Genomic DNA, 14,796 nt, shown 5'->3' with positions numbered 1-14,796 from the left:
TAGGGTGGCTGCTAATCTGGATGCTGCACGCTTTGTCAGCACTGTACATGATGGGATGTGAGGATGGCAGACAACCAGTAGGTGTCCCTCCTGGGCTTCTGGTGGCGGTAGGATTGGGTTGAAGTTGCAGCCCAGCAGAGGCTACAGCTCAAGTCTGACGTTAAAGACCCACTTTCACTTTTGCCTTCCCTGGAAAGTCGCTGCAGCGGAACATTCTAGTACATTCTAGTATTACGTGTGAGATAAATGCGATAAGGTTGTATGTAGTATCTGTTTTAATCCCAGTGTGAGCAAAAGAGATGAAACCGGATTTTGCTGGAAAGGTAGAATGATACCGTTGACATGTCTGGGCACAGCTGGCATCCATCAGCTTTGACAATCTGCAATAGGATGAGCAACTATGGGGGTGGGACTGTGGGAACAAAGGGAGTAGGCTGGGTTGGGAAATGAGAATCCATTGCTCCTGAGACACATGTTTTCCAGGAATCCACTCTGCTTCAGTGTAAGAATGCTTCAGAATGAAACAGTCATCTCTGATACTCAAATGGGGCAATGAGCTTGTGACCTCCTACTGACCTCCATCTAACTTGTGTGGGCGATTCACTTCTCTGGGCCCTCTGTCACAATGACTTGAGCAGCGGTTCTTAACCAGGGTGCCACTGATGGAGCCCAGGGCTGCTGTGAAGCTGTCAGTAATTCTCAATGGCACTGATCAGCTTAACAATTGTCATAATTTTTTTAAAATCAACATTAACTGCTGCAGTAGACATACAGCACTCACTTAAATTCTGTAGCTGCTGTTTGTGCTGGACACAGGGCAAGGGGTGCGAGGGCTACGTAGCCACACACATACACAGTACGGGCAACTTAGAGTGTTCGGTTCACTTGAACTTTGTACTGTGGGAGGAAACCAGAGCACTCAGGTTAATCTTACACATACATGGGAAGAAGAGGAAAACTCCACACAGACTGACCTGGATTCAAACCTACGCCCAAACAGCCCAGGTGCTATGAGGCAGCAGCACTACCTGCTCCATCACTGTGCTACCCAGAGGTGTAATAACTTTGTTGAACAGATGCCTTTTCTTTCATACTGGAACACATACATGTTTAATGATTATGCTACACTAAACAAATATAAGTCAGGACCTGCTTCACGGCAGTTTCTTTGCTCGTATTTTCCTGCCATCCAATACTTGATTGGTATTCATCAGTTGATGTGTCTTGTCTGAAAGATGTAACAAGTTGTTTTATTACTCATTAATACAGTATTAACTAAGTGTTCATGAGGACACAATCACAGCAATAGAAAACTGACTAGGGCTGCCACAGAATAGGACATATGACCTAAGGGGGCCATCACTTGAGAATCACTGGACTTGTCCTTCCATCACGGGTCGATGTCAAACATCACTGAGGACACACGTGGAGCTGGATGACATGACCGTGATGACTCCGTTCATGGTGAGTGAGGCATTTGACCCAATGTGGCATAGAGGTGAGGGACAGGAAGGTCTAAACATACAGTACGTCACACACAGTGCTGACCCACCATTGCCTGCCCCTCCACAGTCCCTGAAGCACCTGTTCCATCAAATCCCACCCAAAGTGTGTGCTTACTGGCCCCAAAATAAAAAGTTCCCCCGTGTGGGACTCTAGCCTCATCCTGTCCACTGACACGAGCAACTAACTGTACAGTGAATTGTTAATATTAGCTGTCAGCTCTTACCCCAGATCAGATGAATATATGGATGTGGGCGCCTAGTAAGAGCACCCAGTTCTCACAAAAAATACAAGTTTAAAGTTCAGAATTTGTGTTTGTCATGGCAGTCCTCTTTCCTTGTTAATGATTTTCACATTTGACCTCCTCTGAAATGCAGCGAGACACACAAAAATAGTAAGAAAAAATTCCTGTGACCATGATGCACAAGCAGTTTCATTTCCGTCCTACTTTCAGCTGTAGGTGTGCTTAGGAGCGCAATGATTTTTTTCATTGTAAGAAAAATTTCCTCCGTGCTTAAGTTTTTACAGCAGTCACTTCCCAAGGGACTTATGTAAGGTAATTCTGTCACATTTTCTGTTGGCACAGTAAAAGTCGGGTTAGGGAGCCCAACGGGTGCTAAGATTCAGGGAGAGAAAGAACACTGTGCAAGTGAAAGACTGCTGCGGTCCAGGCTAATAACAAGCTGCCACATCACCCTGGTGGGCGAACACTTGTAGTTGGTAGTTAATCCCCGATAGACAAGAAGACACTCAATACCACACAGTCCCAAATTAAACCTCCCAAGCAAGGGGGTGTAGCAGATGAGTCAGAGGGCGGTACAGTGGAGCACCATTGCAGCAGGAAAAGGGCCAGCAGGTGGCGTAGTGGTTAGACTTACCACCATTGGGCCTGAAGGAGCCAGGTTTGAGTCTCTCCTCATGCTGTTTTCCCCTTCATCAAGGTACTTACCATGAATTGCTCTTGTAAAACTTGCCCAGGTGTATAAATATGTAAGTAGCTAAACGGCATGGGTCATTTTGGAGAAAACTGTCAGCTAAATTAAAAAATAGAAAAACTGGTCTAATGACTACAAATTTTAAGCCCCAAGAGCTACAGAATCAATCCTCACTGCTGCTGTAAATGTGGTCAAGAATGAACTGCTTTGTGGTAAATATCCAGCTTCATGAAATGTGTTAGCTGTGAACCTGCTAGATATTCTAGTTGTTCTGGAGCAAGGAGAGGAGGAACAGGAGGTAGTGCTGGTGCCACATCTCCTGGGCTGTGCTGTTGGACATGGCTTTGAATCCAGCTCAGTCTGTGTGGAGTTTGTATGTTCTCTCTGTGTTCACATGGCTTTTTACCACATCCCATCCAGGGTGTACCATGCCTCAAGCTTCTGGGGTAGGTTTTGCACCACCATGGCCTTGCATTGGACAAGCAGTGTCTGGACTGAGTAAAACAACTGCTGCACAAGTTGAACTTGTTTAATACCCTCTCCATGTTTCTTTGGTGCAGAGTTAATGCTACTTACTCAGTGTTGTCAAGTGTGTTTTAGGCTGTCAAAACTGTCAAATGATAAAGAAACATTGGAAGTGGAAAAGTAGAAAAAAAAATGGAAGCAGTAACATGGCCATCACATGCAAGCGATGCAAAGGGTACGAGGGCAGAGGCACTACAGATGCAGCACCTGACCACGTGGATGTCCCTCTCAGGGTGCTGCCAGTAACACAACAATCAGTAGTGTGTGTGACAGCTTCCCTGCATCACAAAGCCAAGATGCACAGCAAGAGAAGCCTACACAGCTGCAGATGGCATCACGCTGAAGGTCTACAAGGGTTTGTCAAACTACTTCCAAAGAGAGCATCACGCTCACTGGGGAGCAGAGCAAGAAGTAGGTTGTAATTGCTCAGTCCCAAAAAAGGCACCGACACCAGTTATTGCAAATCACTTTCAGAGGTGTCATTGCCAGCTGCTTCTAAATGCGGAACGGCAGGGCACCGGGGGCCTCTTCACAGCCTGAGAGGATGCTGTGCGTGGCTGTGCGTGGCAGAGGTCTCTATCTGCTTCAGACTGGCTTCTGAGTCAACCCAGTTTTTTGCCCTCAAAATATGCTTGTTTTTTGTCAATACACCTGAACATTACTAAGGATTAAGTGCATTTTGCAGGACATTACTAAAGTTATGGATGCGGTGAAGCATTAGTCACTCACCTTAGCTTGTCTCCAGCTGGCCCACTTTAGTCCACTTCAAGGACATTTGTGCAGTGTTTCTTTGTAAGGACAGCCCTACAGAGTCTGCTCAGGCCAGCAGTCCCTGAATATGGATAGGATCTCATAAAGCAACAAGAAAGTAGAAGCATGGGCACCAGAGCTGCAGTGTGTGCCTTATTGTGAGTGGAGAGCTAAACCCTCATTTCCATTTCTTCATCTAGCTCATGCTTTTCTCCAGAGTGATTTAGAATGTTCATCTACCTACAATTACATACTCATTTGTACAGCCAGGTAATTTTTACTGGAGGAATTTAGGGTAAGTTCCTTGATCAAGGGTACTACAGCTAGAGATGTTATTCAAACCTGTGACATTTGGGTCCAAAGGGAGTAGCTTTAACCACTATGCTACCAGCTGCTGCTTGTCGTGAAATGTTCTCACTTACACAGTTGTGGAAACAAATAAACAAGTTGATGTGGGAAGCTGGGCAGCGAGAGCCAAGGCTTACTGGTTTTTGTGCAATGGTGCCATTCATCACTCGCTTGACAGCTGTGTACTTTGGGCTGGGACTCAGGGCTCCGCTCAGCTGTACTCAGCAGGAAAAAGGCCTGCAAGAGGAATGTCCATAAAAGACCAGACTACACTCACTGGCACCGATTCAACCTAACAGTAACTCAACCAACTAATCTCTACTACATGTATGGCATCTAATCTCTGACCGGTATACTCTCTAGCAATGTCAGTGAGCTGGTTCTATGAAAGCCATACCTGAAAGGCCTCAGACTACAAGCCTCTGGCTCCAGTGATGATGGGGTGCTCATCTCCTGCCAGATACTGCTGCAAAAGCACTCCAGACAAGAATCGCTATTCATGATGTTTTACTCTTTTATTGCTAAGACCTTTCAGTCAACATATCTGGAGGACACCTCATTCTTACAGAGTGTTGCAAGCTGGTAGGCAACAGTCAAGAAGGTTATCATGGCGAATAATCAGGTCAGAATCATTATTGAAATTACAAAGGAGATGTAGTCCCAAATGCCAGAGAATAAAAATGTACATTACACCTAGAAGCCTTTTGTCTTCCCATTTTTTATGCTTGCATCAGATGTGAAGGTGACATTTATAAATTCTTTATTTTCTTACTGAAAATGTTTCCAGTGCCTACATCATGACAGTGAACATCATAAATGTTTCACATCATTTCCTCATAAAATAAAAGATAAACTGGAGAAGGATTACTGAATTCTATTTTTGTTTTATCCAGAATATTTATGGTTTTCAGATACAAAATATATTACAGTAGCGAAACCCTTTACTAGTTTGTGGGATGGCATTCAACACTGTATACTTCAAACTGTTTTAATAAAAACAAAATAAACAGAAGGACTGTTTTAATGGCACTATGGAAAAGAAGGAGGGGTCCAATGTTGTGCCTATCAGCTGAAAGCGGGGAAACATTTTTTCTTCTTCATCTTTACTTTTCTAAATAGAGAACAAGAGGGAGCCTGGGAAAACAGAGGAAAAATGTTCTCATGCACTCTTCCATTTTAGTCTGTTTGCAGATGGGGACACAGCTGGAGTGGACAATCGACTCTACTCATGCGTGTCCTCTTCTCCAGTTGTTTTTTTCCATTTCATCCTGAGGTCTGTAAACCTGACAATGTCCCCAGTTGGATGAGCGGTTGCAAAGATGATCAGGAGGTGTTAATGAGTCGGGATGTTCTGGACACTTTTGAGGCCATGTTGCAGACAGGGGTACGCCCCTACATCGTCCATGTTTTAGACGGAGGGAAAACACGGGACGGTCAATGGCTCACCAACGTCCAAATGGTCTTCCTTTGGTTCCAACAAAGAAAAAAGGAGGAATTACAAGTTACACGTTATGAGACGTTCACAAACTGTCATAGGAATGAGATGGAAAATGACTCTGGAGAGCGATACTGAGCAATATTTCTACAGAACGTCAGGGATGGGCTGCACCCACTGTCTCCCCTCCGCTATCTCCCTCGCACCATCTGCCTCCCATTGCTCCTCCATCAGAGAGAGTTAGTTAACGTGGAAGGAACCATACTGTTCCTATGCCACTTAGAAGAGGAGATGCTGCTTCAGTAGTCCATTGCTGTCTTTATGTTCCCTCTGTTTCCTGCGGCAGCAAACAGACAGTGCATGATTACTCAGTTCCCCGACACAGACAGCTCTTCCATAACTAAACTCTGTAATTTCACTAAAGCACCCAAGACATAAAGACAAAAGAGACTGTCTCGCTAAGATAAATGGAATGTTCCAGAATACCCAAAGGTGGAAAAACAAACATGAGAACAGCAGCAAACCAGGCACCAATCAAGAGACTGTTTTTTTAAGGAGACCATTTAAAGCTTTCACATTTGTAGCAGAACAGAAAACAATTCCATGAAATTCTCTGAGTTCTTAAAGAAATAGTGTTCATAGTAGTATTGAACAATAAAAGAGCATAAAGAAAATAAATATATATACACAAATGTGGTGTTTATATTGTATACACATTCAACATACACAAGACATGTTACACTCCATGTGTATATTACAATGGCTGTACACAAGGACCCAATCCAACCAACTTCACCATGAAGCCACAGAGAAAATACACCATATACATATATATATATATATATATATATATATATATATATATATATAGACACACTGGAAAAAAAAAAAAAAAAAAAAAAAAAGAGACGCCTGCTGTTCACACATGAGGCCAAATAAGGTCAAGTGAATCCGTACCTTGTGCTGTAGGGTTCTCCTGTGAGCTTCCGTTCCGTTCTGGCTCTTCCTCGAGCAGCACTGTTTCTGTGATCAGACAAACTACTGCTTGTTAGACCAGTGCATTTCTTCTTGAGCCTCAAATCAAAGAACGCTTCTGCTAAGGACAGAACATAAAGCACACCAGTACTTTTTGCCAGGATAGTGGTATTCCAGTAAACATTTGAAAATTGAGGAAAGCCACTACCAGTAATGGAAAGTGACAGAACACACTACTGGAATCCAGGCACTTTTTCTATTGCACCATTTGAAAGTCTGTGTCCGAAAGTTGTGTCGTCTCAAAACGCCAGGGTGGTGTGAGAGGACATGGGTTCGATCTCTGCTCAGTCTGTGAAAAATTTGCATGTTCTCCCCGTGTCATAATGGGATTCCTTTGAGTGTTCTGGTTTCCTTCCACAGTCCAAAGACATGCTGTTCAGATTCTCACCCAGTGTGAGTGACAGAGAGCGTGTTCCACTGATGTATGGATGAGTGACCCATTGCAAGTGTATCTAGCAGTGTAAGTCACCGCTGTGAATAAGGTGTGTGGACTGATAACGCCAGAGAGAGTTCATTGGAACTAGCTTCGGAGAAAAGCGTCTGCTAAATAAATTAATGTAAAAATAAAATTCCAAGCAAACATGGTGTTTGGCACCATCAGAGGACCAGGCAATGAGGCTGAGCTCAGTGCAATGGCACTGTCCACAAAGCAAGGGAGCCAGTGAGCTCCAACAGTAACCCTAACCCTCCAACCCTAATGCTAGCTTTCACTCGAACCCATAACCCTAACCCTAGCTCCCATCTTAAATCTAGCTGCTGCACAAACCACAGCACCAGCCCCACAAAAATCTGAAACCCTTAGCCGGGCTCCAGCACTTACCCTAGCTTGAACCCTAACCCTAGCTCGAGCCTTGACCCTACCTCCAGCCCTAACCCTAGCTCCCAGCTGAACTCTTGCTGCTGCACAAACCACAGCACCAGCCCCACAAAAATCTGAAACCCTTAGCCAGGCTCCAGCACTTACCCTAGCTTGAACCCTAACCCTAGCTCCAGCCTTAACCCTACCTCCAGCCATAGCCCAGGCTCCAGCCTTGACCCTACCTCGAGCCCTAACCCTAGCTCCCAGCTGAACTCTAGCTGCTGCGCAAGCCACAGCGCCGGCCCCGCAAAAAGCCGAAACCCGTAGCCGGGCTCCAGCACTTACCATTCTCTAACCCTAACCCTAGCTCCAGCCTTAACCTTATCTCCAGGCATAGCCTTAACCCTACCTCCAGCCCTAACCCTAGCTCCCAGCTGAACACTAGCTGCTGCGCAAGCCACAGCACCAGCCCCACAAAAAGCTGAAACCCTTAGCCTGGCTCCAGCACTTGCCCCAGCCCGAACCCTAACCCTAGCTCCAGCTATCACACTATCTCCAGTCATAGCCCAGGGTCCAGCCTTAACCCGACATCCAGTCCTAACCCTAGCTCCCAGCTGAAATCCGGCTGCTGCGCAAGCCACAGCGCCGGCCCCGCAAAAAGCCGAAACCCTTAGCCTGGCTCCAGCACTTACCATTCTCTAACCCTAACCCTAGCTCGAGCCTTGACCCTACCTCCAGCCCTAACCCTAGCTCCCAGCTGAACTCTAGCTGCTGTGCAAACCACAGCGCTGGGCCCGCAAGAAGCTGAAAACCTTAGCCTGGCTGCAGCACTTACCGTAGCTCGAACCCTAACCCTAGCTCCAGCCATAGCCCAGGTTCCAGCCTTAACCTTATCTCCAGGCATAGCCTTAACCCTACCTTCAGCCCTAACCCTCGCTCCCAGCTGAAATCTAGCTGCTGCGCAAGCCACAGCGCCGGCCCCGCAAAAAGCTGAAACCCTTAGCCTGGCTCCAGCACTTGCCCTAGCCCGAACCCTAACCCTAGCTCCGGCCTTAACCCTACCTCCAGTCATAGGGTCGGGACCGGAGCCTGGGCTATCTCCAGCCCTAACCCTAGCTCCAACCCTAAACCCAGCTCCAGCCCTAACCCCAGCTGCAACCCTAACCCCAGCTCGAACCCTAAAACTAGCTCTCGCTCTAACCCAAGCTCGAACAGTAACCACATCTCCAACCATAAACCCAGCTCCAACACTAATGCTAGCTCATACCGTATCCCTTGCTCAAACTCTAACCCTAGCTCTAACCCTAACCCCAGCTCCATCCCTAAACCTAGCTCCAACCCTAAACCTAGCTCTAACTGTAACTCTAGGTGCAACCCTCACCCCAGCCTCTAACCATATCCCTAGCTCTAACCCTAACCATAGCTCCAACCCTCACCCTAGCTCTAACCCAAGCGCCAACCCTCAGCCTATCTGCAGCTCTAAACCCAGCTCCAACCCCATTCCTAGGTCTAACCCTAACCCTAACTCCAACTCTAACCCTAGCTCCACCCCTAAACCCAGCTCCAACCCTAGCCCTAGCTCTAACCCTGGTGATAGCTCCAACCCAAAGCCCAGCTCTAACCCTAACCCCAGCTCTAACCCTAACATTATTTCCAGCCCTAACCCCAGCTCCAACCCTATTTTTAGCTCCAACCCTAACCCTAGCCCCAACCATAACCCTAGCTCCAACCCTAAACCTAGCTCGAACCCTAACCCCACCTCTAACCCTAACCATACCTCTAACCCAACCTTAGCTCTAACCGTAACCCTAGCTCTAACTTTAACCCTAGCTCCAATCCTATCTCTAGCCTTAACCCCATCTCTAGCCCCAACCCTAGCTCCAACTGTGTGAGGTCTGTGCAGTGGTGTGTTTCCCTTGAGATGGCCCAAAAAAATGAAAAGATGAAACTGGAAGAGAGTGTTCTGAAGGACATGTTCTGCTCTGGAGGAGATACTAAAATCAGAACAAGTGTCATTTGGTCTATTTAATGTTCTGCGCTGAATAAAGCTTTGACTGAGCTCCAGTGTCTCTGTCACGGTTATTTCCTCAGCAGTGCAATACCAGAGTTTGCCAGTTTCCAGAACCAGTGCAATAACATTCTGGAAAGGGTACAATACTAAAAAAAGCCTTAAATAAATTCCTTCTTATTTTGTTGCAGTATTAATTATTTAGCCCCATCAGAACAGCTGCAGTTTACTACAAACTGAGTAGTCATGGTGCTTCTTGTAATACATTTAAAAGTATGAGTGTATATACTGTTTGTGTGTATGTATACATATACATATATATGTACATTTGTATATGTACACACGTGAGCTTTTGGTTTATGTGACACAGTGATACATCTTGATGTCTTGCAGCTTCATGTTTTAATACTTTTCTCTTCCTTGTCCTGGCTTTTTGTCCAGGTTTAGTATGTTAATAAACAGGTTTCCCTTGCATAACACAATCTCTTCCAGAAAATCTGTTCATGCAACGAATTCTCACAAGGAGGAGCCCTTAATTACTTTAAATAGGAAAAACAAGCAATCCATTCCTATCCACACCAAATTTGTGAGAAGCAGTTATCAAGAATTTATACTGTAGATTCTGTTGTTCTTTTACTGTTGTGGTTTTTTTAAATTCAGTTTTTTTTTGGTATAGCCTCTGGTCCCTGCATTATGACAAGAGTTATTTACTGGGAATAAATGAATGACTGGAATAATTACACACACACACACACACACACACACACACACACACACACACACACACACCCCGTCTGAACTGCTTGTCCTATACAGGGTTATGGGGAGCCAGAGCCCAACCCAGCAACACAGGGCGCAAGACTGGAGGGGAAGGGGACACACACACCCAGGACAGGACGCCAGTCCATCATAAGGCACCCCAAGCGGGACTTGAATCCCAGACCCACTGGAGAGCAGGACGAGGGCCAACCCACCGCACCACTGTTCCACTGTACCACCGCACCCCCCCCCACTGGAATAATTAATGCATGTTTTTTATTTGTTGAATTATTCTGCTATTCTTTCATTGTTCATTTTTAAAATTCTGATAATAAATTTATTTCTTAACTGGTCTATTTATTTTAAAGCACATTGGAGGTCTTTTAAATGTGCTATATAAAATAAAGATTATTATTATTAGAAAACAACTTTAGCAGACAATTCTTGAAACGTAATTATTATAATCAGTCATAATTTTCCTAACACTGTCTCCTGAACTATCTGTATAGTATCATTTGTAGTGGAAGAATAGTAAATTAGCCATACAAAAGTCCTTTGTAGTGATATTGCTTTTGAGAAGAATTAAGTACCTTTTATCAACTCTAAACTGATAGGTATGGTTTTCTTTTACCTTTAGTTTCCTTTCAAACTTTTTGCTTTAAGTTTCATTATTACAAGAGGTGATGGTTTTATGCTGGGAAATAAGTCTCAGGATTTCTGAGGTGATGCTTGTGTACCACCAGACACACACATCTACAACAGAAATGAGATACACATAAGAAGCCATGACGTGTGGGGAGGAAGCTTTTTGCCTTATGTGGTACTCATCACCAAATCTCGTTTTGAAGTGAAATTTCTGGATAGTGATCATTGTGTAAATTTTAGGGTGCAAATTACACTTCATGTGAAGCCTGCATACCCCTGTTTAAAAATCTCTGCAAAATTTCCAGAAGTGTGCTGGAATCATTAAATCTGAGAATGAGGAGAATGAGAGGGAAGGTGGAAGGTGAAGAAGAGAAGGTCTTTTATGAAATTTTGTAGGAAGGTTGTCAAGATTCATCTATCCTGCGTTTTATGCACCTACTTGAACAATGAACATCGGTGCATCAAGTGGAAAGTAACAAACTAGGTTTACTTAATCACATGTCTGTAGCTATGTCTTTTTCTCTTAATGTAATGAACAAATTGTATTTCTGCTGAGATGTACGTCGCTTTGGAGAAAGGTGTGTGCTAAATGGACAAATGTAAATGTAATGCAAATGTAAGGTTGAACAAGGAAAAGGAAGCGAGTCGAAGCAGGACTAAAGTACACAGTCCAGGCAGGCACTCACCACTGACGGATGAGTGAAGGCCATCAGGTGAGGTGGTCTGCTTGGTGAGGGGACTTCTGCTGAGGCCGTCACATGAGGTGCCCCTCTGAATGAGAGGAGCACTGCTGAGACCATCAGACATGGTGGCCCGCTGGATAAGGGGAGCACCACTGAGGCTACCAGACATGGTGTCCTGCTGAACGAGAAGACCGCCGTTGAGGGCTGGATGGAGGCTTGCACATGGGGTGGCCTGCTGGATGAGCGGAGCAGTGCTGAACGAGTGGCAAGAGCCATCAGATAACCCCGCTCGCTGGAGTGCGTGCTCAACCTGTTCACGCCGCTTAGACTCAAACTCTAGTGCTTCCTGCAGTTTCCTCTTGGCTTTCTTCTCCCGCTTCAGACGCCTCTGGATGGCAGCTAGGCCGAGGCGGAAGAGATAACACAGGATAGTAGCAGGCAGATGAGAGCAACGGTGAAACAGCCTGGCAGGAAGTTTAGAACAGTGATACTGGTACAAATATTAGTAAATGTATGAATAAATCTAAAGGACTGTTTCCCTAATAATTATGATCATTCACATTTATTCATTTAGCTGGTACTTTTCTCCAAACTGACTTGTGATGTTAAGTTACTTACAGCTATATCACATTTAAACAGCTGCGTTATTTTCACTGGAGCAACTGAGTGTTGTACCTTGTACAAGAGGACTACAGCGGGAGGTGGGGTTCAAACCAGCAACCTTAGTCCAACGGCAGCAGTTGTGAGCGCTGCGTTGCCTGCTGTCCCTGTAACTACCCCTCCTCAGCAGAACTTTTGGTGTTGACTGTTCGGTTACTTGGTGACAGGGGAATTTCAGTTATCTGCTAAACCACAGACATGTTAGGCGCAAATGAAAATTAAATACACACACACACACACTGTCTGAACCGCTTGTCCCATGGGGTTGCAAGGAGCCAGAGCCTAACCCAGCAACACAGGGCATAAGGCTAGGGAACACACCCAGGACGGGATGCTGGTCTGTCACAACGCACCCCAAGCGGGACTTGAACCCCAGACGCAACAGAGAGCAGAACCCAGTCCAACCCACTGCGCCACCGTACCCCCCGAAAATTAAACATGTTTACAAAATACAAAACAATGGAAGTGCAAAGAATTCTCTTCAGCGGATGGACATCTTCTTGTCCAAAGTGTTATCGTGTGTGGGTGTGACTGGTATGTAAGTTGGCACACTGTGAGTGGTGTGCAGTTTGCTGAAAGCATATCATCTGACCACTGTGGAAAAACTGTTTACCACGGTTTGAACATCATTGGGAATAGAGGTGCTGTTAAGGGAGGTGCTGCAAATGACTAATTTATAATTCCCAAAGGACTGTGGACTATTTATGGGTTCAGGATAAGAGCTGTGTTTTGTACATCGCTTTGGAGAAAAGTGTCTGCTAAAAGAATAACTGTAATGTAAATCTGTTCTTTGTAATTAATTAATTAATTAATTGTGCAGGAATTGTCCTTAACTTTTCCTTCCAAATATTTAGTACTTTAATCCAATGGTGTTAACAGGATTAAAAAAAAAAAGACTAAAAACTAAACTCTGTTACATTTTAATATATAGGTTTTTCCCCACTGTCCAGAAGTGGGATTTCTTGCTCACTAAGTCCTTTCTTTTCTGAGCTCCAGCAATTGCTCACTAACAGGCCACATGGTGCTGTCGAACCTCTGCTCTGCAGCTCCGAAGTGAGCTGCCTCTCCAGGTTCTCCCTCATCTCTCGTTCCCTGAACAGCTCCATCTTCAGCTCCTTCTTCTCCTGCTGGATCCGTTTATCCTGCTTGCGTGCATTCTCCACCGCTACTTTCAGAAGGCCCTAGGGGGGAAGGGTTGGGGTGTCGTGTCATTCCTACTGAACCCTAATCCACTGACACACACACACACACACACACACACACACACACACACACACACACACACACACACACACAGCAGCTTGTTACACACGCTTCAGCTACCTCACAAGCATGACTGGAGTTTTGGTGTGATTCATTGTGAGCATGAGCTGGTGTCCCCTCTGGCTTCACCTGTATGTTGCTGAGAAGGGTCTCCAGGGAGGTCAGGTCATCAGCAAAGAGAAAGGGGGTGGAGAAGCCAGGCTGGAGGACTTGCTTGTTGAACCCAGGCTTTGCCACAGGTATAGCCAACTTGAAGTCCTCTACATGAGAAGAGGGGAAGCACAGATGACCTTTTAGCATCACTTGTACAGACACAGACACACCCTCAGAGACAGACGCAAACATACTCTGGCATGTATGGACACATTATGAATGCAAGAAACACAATTATACCAACTAAGTCTTACACAATATTAGTCCTTCGCTGCCACAGATACAGGACGCATTGAGAAAATAATTACTACAGCCACAGTAGTAGAGTCTCACCCAGGAATGACTGTTCTTAAAATCCATACCTGTGGAAGTGTTTGAAAATACAGTATTTGCAGTAGTAACATATACAACAGTTTACAGTGTTAGGGGGATGAAGTGGTGCAGCGGGTTTGGCCAGGTCCTGCTCTCTGGTGGGTCTGGGGTTCGAGTCCTGCTTAAGCTGCCTTGCGACGGACTGGCGTCCCATCCTGGGTGTGCCCCCTCCCCCTCCAGCCCTCCGCCCAGTGTTGCTGGGTTAGGCTCCGGTTCACCACGACCCTGCTTAGGACAAGCGGTTTCAGACAGTGTGTGTGTGTGTGTGTGTGTGTGTGTTTACTATGCTAAATAAGGAATACAGAAAGAACAAAAATAACCCTCTGATCAACTGGTCAGCGTCGCTACACTGAGTAATAAATAGTTGTGGCCCATTTTTCTTGTCATTATAGTTTTATTGAACAGATGGGGGAAATTTTAAGAAGTTTAGCCTTTATCAGTTTACAGTGTTGTCCACCCATCCATCCATTTTCGCTAACCGCTTGTCCTGGTCAGGATCATAGTGAACCGGAGTCTATTCTGGAAGCACTGGGTGAGAGGCTGAGGGGGGTACACTCAGGATAAGATGCCAGTCCATCACAGGGTAGTGACACACAAACAGTCACTCACCCATGCATACACAAAGGGCAGATCAGAATCACCAATCCACCTCAACTGCATGTCTTTGGACTGTGGCAGGAGGAGCACCTGGAGGAATCCCACGCAAACACGGGGAGAACATGCAAACTGCACACGGACTGAGTGGGGGGACTCTTCTTGAAACCTCAAATTGAAACAGCGACCAGGTGATTCTTTGCGCAGTTGTTCAGCACTGTGCGTCAATCTATTGCTCTATGAAAATAAAACGAAGCTGAAACTGAATTTGAGCAATTGGCAAAATAATGGAAACCCAATCCTGAGGCCTGTCCTAAGCTTGTCAATTT

General features: G+C 45.4%; 1 pseudogene; it reads right to left on the bottom strand.

Annotated features, from left to right (window-relative positions):
- Positions 1 to 4,588: 4,588 nt before the first annotated feature.
- LOC108929743 (dachshund homolog 2-like) overlaps positions 4,589 to 14,796 on the bottom strand; it is a 32,413-nt pseudogene continuing 22,205 nt past the window's right edge.

Source organism: Scleropages formosus, chromosome 13, assembly GCF_900964775.1.
Source record: "Scleropages formosus chromosome 13, fSclFor1.1, whole genome shotgun sequence".
In the NCBI taxonomy this organism is placed as follows: domain Eukaryota; kingdom Metazoa; phylum Chordata; class Actinopteri; order Osteoglossiformes; family Osteoglossidae; genus Scleropages; species Scleropages formosus.
This window is presented reverse-complemented; position numbering and strand designations above follow the sequence as displayed.